The sequence below is a fragment of the Bison bison genome, unplaced genomic scaffold, assembly GCF_000754665.1.
Source record: "Bison bison bison isolate TAMUID 2011002044 unplaced genomic scaffold, Bison_UMD1.0 scf7180017864167, whole genome shotgun sequence".
In the NCBI taxonomy this organism is placed as follows: Eukaryota; Metazoa; Chordata; class Mammalia; order Artiodactyla; family Bovidae; genus Bison; species Bison bison.
The window spans coordinates 4,051,729-4,060,323 of NW_011494739.1; positions in this window are offsets into that span (position 1 = coordinate 4,051,729).

An 8,595-nucleotide genomic window follows, 5' to 3' on the forward strand; every position below is an offset into this window, starting at 1 on the left:
TGGCTCTAGATGAGTGATCACACCATCATGATTATCTGGGTCGTGAAGATCTTTTTTGTACAGTTCTTCTGTGTATTCTTGCCACCTCTTCCTAATATCTTCTGCTTCTGTTAGGTCCATACCATTTCTGTCCTTTATTGTGCCCATCTTTGCATGAAATGTTCCTTTGGTATCTATAATTTTCTTGAAGAGATCTCTAGTCTTTCCCATTCTGTTGTTTTCCTCTATTTCTTTGCATTGATAACTGAGGAAGTCTTTCTTATCTCTCCTTGCTATTCTTTGGAGCTCTGCATTCAGATGGGTGTATCTTTCCTTTTCTCCTTTGCCTTTCGCTTCTCTTCTTTTCATAGCTGTTTGTAAGGCCTCCTCAGACAACCATTTTGCCTTTTGGCATTTCTTTTTCTTAGGGATGGTCTTGATCCCTGCCTCCTGTACAGTGTCACGAACCTGTATCCATAGTTCTTCAGGCACTCTGTCTGTTGCATCTAATCCCTTGAATCTATTTCTCACTTCCACTGTATAGTCATAAGGGATTTGATTTAGATCATACCTGAATGGTCTAGTGGTTTTCCCTACTTTCTTCAGTTTAAGTCCGAATTTGGCAATAAGGAGTTCATGATCTGAGCCACAGTCAGCTCCTGGTCTTGTTTTTGCTGACTGTATAGAGCTTCTCCATCTTTGGTTGCAAAGAATATAATCAATCTGATTTCGGTGTTGACCATCTGGTGATGTCCATGTGTAGAGTCTTCTCTTGTGTTGTTGGAAGAGGGTGTTTGTATTCAGAAGAGGGAGTGCCTTGTGTATGTGTGATTATAACAATGAGTCCTGGAATCGAGGGCATGAGGGTAAATCTGCACTCTCCCCCTCACCAACCATTTTATCTGGATCATGTTCCTTAACCTCTCAGTGCCTCTGTTTCCTCATCTCTAAAATGGGAATTATAACTGAATGTTATAACTTTCAAACTGTGGTGCTGGAGAAGACTCTTGAGAGTCCCTTGGACTGCAAGGAAATCAAACCAGTCAATTCTAAAGGAATTCAACCCTGAATATTCATTGGAAGGACTGATGCTGAAGCTGAAGCTCCAGTACTTTGGCCACCTGATGTGAAGAGCTGACTCACAGGAAAAGACCCTGATGCTGGGAAAGATTGAGAGTAGGAGGGGAAGACAGTGACAGAGGATGAGATGGTTGGATGCCATCACCGACTCAATGGACACGAATTTGAGAAAACTCTGGGATATAGTGAAAGACAGGGAAGCCTGGTGTGCTGCAGGCAATGAAGTAGCAAAGAGGCATGACTAAACAACATCTAAAGCTCCTGGAGCTGCTGGGAGGGGTCCATGAGTTGAAGAGTACTGAGGACTTGTGTTGGCTGGCCCCTCGGGGAAGCCAGGACCACCTTGGATTTCCTCCTGGAAAGGTATTCTGGGGACGTTGGCACTTTCCTAGAAGTGGCGAATCATAGTGCCATACTGACAGCTGACACTGTGGGTGTTTCCTGCATAGCCCATTGTTCGAACCTCCTTAAGAACTTATCTAATACCCAGAGGAGCCCAGGACCTGGGTGCCAGCGCCCATTGACAGTCGGGGGAAGATGAACTAACTGGGACTCCACAGTGGCGTGGTTCTGGAGCCTCCATCACTACCTTGATGCTGGAGGGGCGTGCTTGGGATTAGAAAGGAGAACTGCTGTGGTTGGAGGAACCTGTGTTCAAATCCTGACTCTGTGCTGAGTGGCTGAATATCTGGAGGGTGGGAGACATGGGAGGAGACAGGGAGTAAAGGAGCAAACAAGCGAATGACCCTGAATGATGGCAGATTCTGGTACTCCTGGGGGAATGAGAAGGGAGCAGGAGGAGCCAGGGGCCTGCTTTGGGATCTGCAGGTCTGGGAGGGCCTCCCTGGGGATGAGACCTCCGTGCTGAGGTCAGAAAGACCAGATAAGAAGGACTTCCTTTTGAAAAGAGGCTGGAGTTGCCAGGAACCCTCAGGCCCATGTAAGGGCAAGACCTTGGTGAGTTTGAGAAACTGGAGAGGCCTGCTCTGGAGCACCAGGAGGGAGGAAACACATGCTCTTAGCAGACAACACCGGTTCCTACCTTGTGGGATTCTTAGAGTCAGTCATAATTATCTGAGTGAGAGCTCCAGGAGGGGGCTGTGTGCAGCAGCACAGGCCATTCCTTCTCATGACAGGTGACTCCTATCATCTAACTCCCCATCATCTTGCTTGGTGACCTTGAAGAAACCATGTTTTTAGAATAGCCCTAGTTTTGTTCAGAAAACAATAGAGTGGGAACAATTGATCCCTGATGTGCTTGCAGTCCAAGGGTGTGCTTCATGCATTTAAAATGCTACCTGTACTTGGTAACATTCAAGGAACACCTCCGCCATCACCCAGCATTCCCAGTGGGAGGAATGCAGCCTCCAGCTACAGGTGCTGCAGGGATCTGGGAGTGAGACTTGGAAATGACCTAAATTCTCTATAAAAAGGAACTGAGTATGTAATAGTACAGCCACTCTGGGATACCTGGATACTGTTGGGGGGAACTATCCACAAGGGTGAGGCTGAAGCCAGGCTCTGCTCATTACAGCCCTAGGGCCAAGGATGGTGAACTTTCTGTTTTTGTAAATAAAGTTTTATTGGAACAGGCCATTTATTTACATATTGTCTATGACAGCTTTCAAGCTGTAATAGCGGAGTTGAGTAGTTGCCATGGAGACCACATGGCCTGCAAAACCTACAATATTTACTATTCGACCATTTTTCAAAAAAACTTTGCTACATTAAAAAAAAAAAAAAAATCAAAAACAAGGTGGAAGTCTCTCCAGGACTTACTGTCATATGAGAAAAATACCTAAACTGAGATGTGTGCATTCATGCATGTTAAGTCACTTCAGTCATATCCTACTCTTTGTGACCCTATGGACTGTAGCCCGCTAGGCTCCTCTGTCCATAGGATTCTCCAGGCAAGAATACTGGAGTGGATTGCTGTGCCCTCCTCTAGGGGATCTTCCCGACCCAAGGATGGAACCTGCATCTCGTATATCTCCTGCTTTGGCGGGTGGGTTCTTTACCACTAGTGCTGCCCGGGAAGCCCTGAACTAAGATGCACCACAGCATAAATAGAATGATTTTAACTCTGTAAAGAAGAGTGAAAGAACAATGAAACAACAAAAATTATAGAAACATGCCTACATGTGTGGGCTTCCCTGGTGGCTCAGACGGTAAAGAATCCAGCTGCAATGTGGGAGACTTGGGTTCAGTCCCTGGGTTGGGAAGATTCCTTGGAGGAGGGCATAGCAAACCACTCCAGTATTCTTGCCTGGAGAATCCCCATGAACGGAGGAGCCTGGCAGGCTACAGTCCTTGGGGTCACAGAGAGTCGGTCACAGCTGAGCAGAGCACGGGGCAGGGCATGCATCAGTATTTTATAGGTGCACAAAAGTCTGAAAGGAGATATCCCTATCTACTGACAATGTTACCTCTGGAATTTAAGAGGTTGTGTACTTTACTGAGTGTTAACTAGGTGCTAAGCACTATGCTGAAGGCAAAGAGTCTCTCCTTAATCTTACAAGACTAGGAGGTAGGGGCTATCCTGACGCCCTTTTTACAGATGAGGAAATGAAGGCACAGAGAGGTGAAGTTGCTTGCCCAAGGTCACACAGCTCTCCAGTAGCATGCTTAGTTGCTCAGTCGTGTCCAACTCTTTGTGACCCCATGGACTGTAACCCACCAGGGTCCTCTGTCCGTGGGACTTCCCAGGCAGGAATTCTGGAATGGGTTGCCATTTCCTCCTCCAGGGGATCTTCCTGACCCAGGGATTAAACTCTTGTCTCCTGCATTGCAGGCAGTTTCTTTACTGCTGGGCATCAGGGACTTGAGTAGCAGAGCTGGGATTCAAGTGTGGGGGAGAAGGATAAACACTTCTTATTTTACATAAGTATATATCGCTGGGCAAGCAGGGAAAAGACAAAAATGTGACTTAATTCACACAATTCCTATCAGGTACCCTCTGCATCTCAGGCTCTCTCCTAGCTCCCAGGGTTTTCTTCTGAGTGGGGCTCATGGATGACTACTGGGGAGGTCTCTGGGAAGGATCCCAGGCCTGCTCGCGAGATGGGGAGAAAGACTGGGAAGCAGCTGGGCTGGGGACAGATTCTAAGTGCCTGAGTAGCAGGGGCACCCTCGTTTAGCTTGGGGCCTACCAAACTGAAGATACAGTTCACAGGCAAGCTGAGTACTCACCTGTTCTGCCCAGATTTCCCACAGCATTGTGTTTCATGAGTGTTATCAAACGGCGATATTTCGGAAAGCAAGTCGTGGGGTTGTTGTTAATACTGATTTAACGGTGCTAAAATGATTAAGCATGGCTGGCTTTTAAACAATGAGGTTCATAAAAGGTGTTAATAACCTCTTAAGTGCCTGAATAATCTTCCTGCCTATCATAAACTGCTCCCAATTAAGCCTCTTCATTTCCCTTTACCCAAGGAATGAGTGGGTTTCCCTGGTGGCTCAGACAGTGAAAAATCTACCTGCAATGCAGGAGACCCAGGTTCAATATCTGGGTTGGGAGGATCCCCTGGAAAAGGGAATGACAGCCCACTCCAGTATTCTTGCCTGGAGAATTCCATGGACAGAGGAGACAGATGGGCTATAGTTCATGGGGTCACAAAATGTTGAACACGACTATACAACAAATACTTTTCCTTTACACACTTTAAAGGAATGAGCCACAAGTTGGCTGGATGGCCTCTCCTACTTTTGTCTGTTGGGCTCACGATCTCTGCTCTGTGAGATCCCTCTGGGCCAAATTGCAGAGCCCAGAGCTGCTCAGGGTCTGGCTGGCTCTGCTGAGGGGGTGTACCCTCCCTGGGGCAAGGCTCTGGGTGGCCCAGACAGCCTGTTCCCCTCGAGCTTTGAGCCGAGGTCCTCTGGGTGGGGCCTGCAGCATGGCCTGTGAATGCCCTCGGCACAGAGCCCCGTCACACTCCTCCTCCCTGGGCCAGGCCTGTTTGCTTCTAATGTGTTTGGATTTCCAGATGGGATCATTTTAGCAATATTGCACTTTTATATTGTTTAAAGGGAAAGATAAAAAAAGGCAGTGCTTTCCTTCCTGCCCTTTCTCTCAAGATCTGCAAAGATGACATTGGACCACCAGCCTCACCAGGAGCCCACGAGTCTGCAGCCAGAAGGAGAAAGTCCTGGGAGATGGGGAGGAGTACACCCCCTCTCCCCATTTCCTGGGAAGGAAAATAAACTTGTACACATTAGCAATAAGTCATGTGCCAGTGTTCTTCACACCTTGCTCATTTGCTCTTCCTGGTCAAAGTTTTTGTCATTTCTTAGTGCTCCTGCTGCTGCTAAGTCGCTTCCATCGTGTCCGACTCTGTGTGATCCCATAGACGGCAGCCCACCAGGCTCCTCTGTCCCTGGGATTCTCCAGGCAAGAATACTGGAGTGGGTTGCCATTTCCTTCTCCAATGCATGAAAGTGAAAAGTGAAAGAGAAGTCACTCAGTTGTGTGCGACTCTTTGCGACCCCATGGACTGTAGCCTACTGGGCTCCTCCGTCCATGGGATTTTCCAGGCAAGAGTTCTGAGTGCATGCCAAATTGCTTTCAGTTGTGTCCTACTCTTTGCAACCCTACAAACTGTAGCCCACCAGGCTCCTCTGTCCATGGGATTCTCCAGGCAATACTGGAGTGGGTTGCCATGTCCTCCTCCAGGGGATCTTTCCCACCCAGGGATCGAACCCACGTCTCAAGTCTCCTGAACTGGCAGGGGTGTTCTTGACCACTAGTGCGACCTAGGAAGTCCTATCTCTGGGTAGCTCTTACTTAACTTCTTCTTTAAAACAACTTAGTTAAAAACATTTTTTATATAGTATTAAAAAATCATTTGTATTTGTGGAAAATTTTAAATACTTATAAGAGTAGCCTGAACAACATTGTATAAGATACCCATAATATATAATGCATAAAACACAAACCATACATAACATAACATATTATATAAAATGAATACTTTTATATACCTGGAAAATGAAATGGCTATGCGTTCCAGTATTCTTGCCTGGAAAATCACATGAACAGAGGAGCCTGGCGGGCTATAGTCCATGGGATCACAGAGTCTGACATAACTGAAGTGACTTGGCACAGTTATATAACACAATTATTAATTATATAATCAATAACATAACTCAATGTTTTATATGTAATTTATAATGTAAAGCGCAGGCGGCTGCGACGGGCGCACTAAAGCATGGCCAAGAGGAGTCACCCCACATCTGAGGTCAGGAGCAGAAGCCGGGAGGACCCCATGCCTGAAGGGCGGCGGCCAAGAGGAATTACCCCACGTCCGAGGTCAGGGGCAGCGGCCGAGAGTACCAGACTGTGACGGTGCAGGAACGGCTGAGAGGAGATACCCCGCGTCCGAGGTCAGGGGCGGTGGCCGGGAGATGCCCCACGCCCCAAGCCCGAGGCCAGGGGTGGCGGCCGGGAGGAGCAACCCCAGGCCCGAGGCCAGGGGCGGTGGCCGGGGGGACCAACCCCACGTCCAAGGAGCCGTGGCTGCGCGGGCGCAGGAGGGCCTAGAAGAGCTATCTCACGTTGAAGGTCAGGAAGGGCGGCAGTGAGGAGATACCCCTCGTCCAAGGTAAGGAGCAATGGCTGTGCTTTGCTGGAGCAGCCGTCAAGAGATACCCCACGCCCAAGGTAAGAGAACCCCAAGTAAGACGGTAGGTGTTGCAAGAGGGCATCAGAGGGCAAACACACTGAAACCATACTCACAGAAAACTAGTCAATCTAATCACACTAGGACCACAGCCTTGTCTAACTCAATGAAACTAAGCCATGCCGGTGGGGCAACCCAAGACGAGCAGGTCATGGTGGAGAGATCTGACAGAATGTGGTCCACTGGAGAAGGGAATGGCAAACCACTTCAGTATTCTTGCCTTGAGAACCCCGTGAACAGTATGAAAAGGCAAAAATGATAGGATACTGAAAGAGAAACTCCCCAGGTCAGTAGGTGCCCAATATGCTACTGGAGATCAGTGGAGAAATAACTCCAGAAAGAATGAAGGGATGGAGCCAAAGCAAAAAGAATACCCAGCTGTGGATGTGACTGGTGATAGAAGCAAGGTCCGATGCTGTAAAGAGCAATATTGCATAGGAACCTGGAATGTCAGGTCCATAAATCAGGGCAAATTGGAAGTGGTCAAACAAGAGATGGCAAGAGTGAAAGTCGACATTCTAGGAATCAGCGAACTGAAATGGACTGGAATGGGTGAATTTAACTCAGATGACCATTATATCTACTACTATGGGCAGGAATCCCTCAGAAGAAATGGAGTGGCCATCATGGCCAACAGAAGAGTCCGAAATGCAGTACTTGGATGCAATCTCAAAAACGACAGAATGATCTCTGTTCGTTTCCAGGGCAGACCATTCAATATCACAGTAATCCAAGTCTATGCCCCAACCAGTAACGCTGAAGAAGCTGAAGTTGAACGGTTCTATGAAGACCTACAAGACCTTTTAGAACTAACACCCCAAAAAGATGTCCTTTTCATTGTAGGGGACTGGAATGCAGAAGTAGGAAGTCAAGAAACACCTGGAGTAACAGGCAAATTTGGCCTTGGAATATGGAATGAAGCAGGGCAAAGACTAATAGAGTTTTGCCAAGAAAACGCACTGGTCATAACAAACACCCTCTTCCAACAACACAAGAGAAGACTCTACACATGGACATCACCAGATGGTCAATACCGAAATCAGATTGATTATATTCTTTGCAGCCAAAGATGGAGAAGCTCTGTACAGTCAGCAAAAACAAGACCAGGAGCTGACTGTGGCTCAGACCATGAACTCCTTATTGCCAAATTCAGACTGAAATTGAAAAAGTAGGGAAAACCACTAGACCATTCAGGTATGACCTAAATCAAATCTCTTATGATTATACAGTGGAAGTGAGAAATAATAGATTTAAGGGCCTAGATCTGATAGACAGAGTGCTTGATGAACTATGGAATGAGGTTCGTGACATTGTACAGGACACAGGGATCAAGACCATTCCCATGGAAAAGAAATGCAAAAAAGCAAAATGGCTATCTGGGGAGGCCTTACAAATAGCTGTGAAAAGAAGAGAAGTGAAAAGCAAAGGAGAAAAGGAAAGATATAAACATCTGAATGCAGAGTTCCAAAGAATAGCAAGAAGAAATAAGAAAGCCTTCTTCAGCGATCAATGCAAAGAAATAGAGGAAAACAACAGAATGGGAAAGACTAGGGATCTCTTCAGGAAAATCAGAGATATCAAAGGAACATTTCATGCAAAGATGGGCTCGATAAAGGACAGAAATGGTATGGACCTAACAGAAGCAGAAGATATTAAGAAGAGATGGCAAGAATACACAGAAGAACTGTACAAAAAAGATCTCCATGACCCAGATAATCACGATGGTGTGATCACTGACCTAGAGCCAGACATCCTGGAATGTGAAGTCAAGTGGGCCTTAGAAAGCATCACTATGAACAAAGCTAGTGGAGGTGATGGAATTCCAGTTGAGTTATTCCAAATCCTGAAAGATGATGCTGTG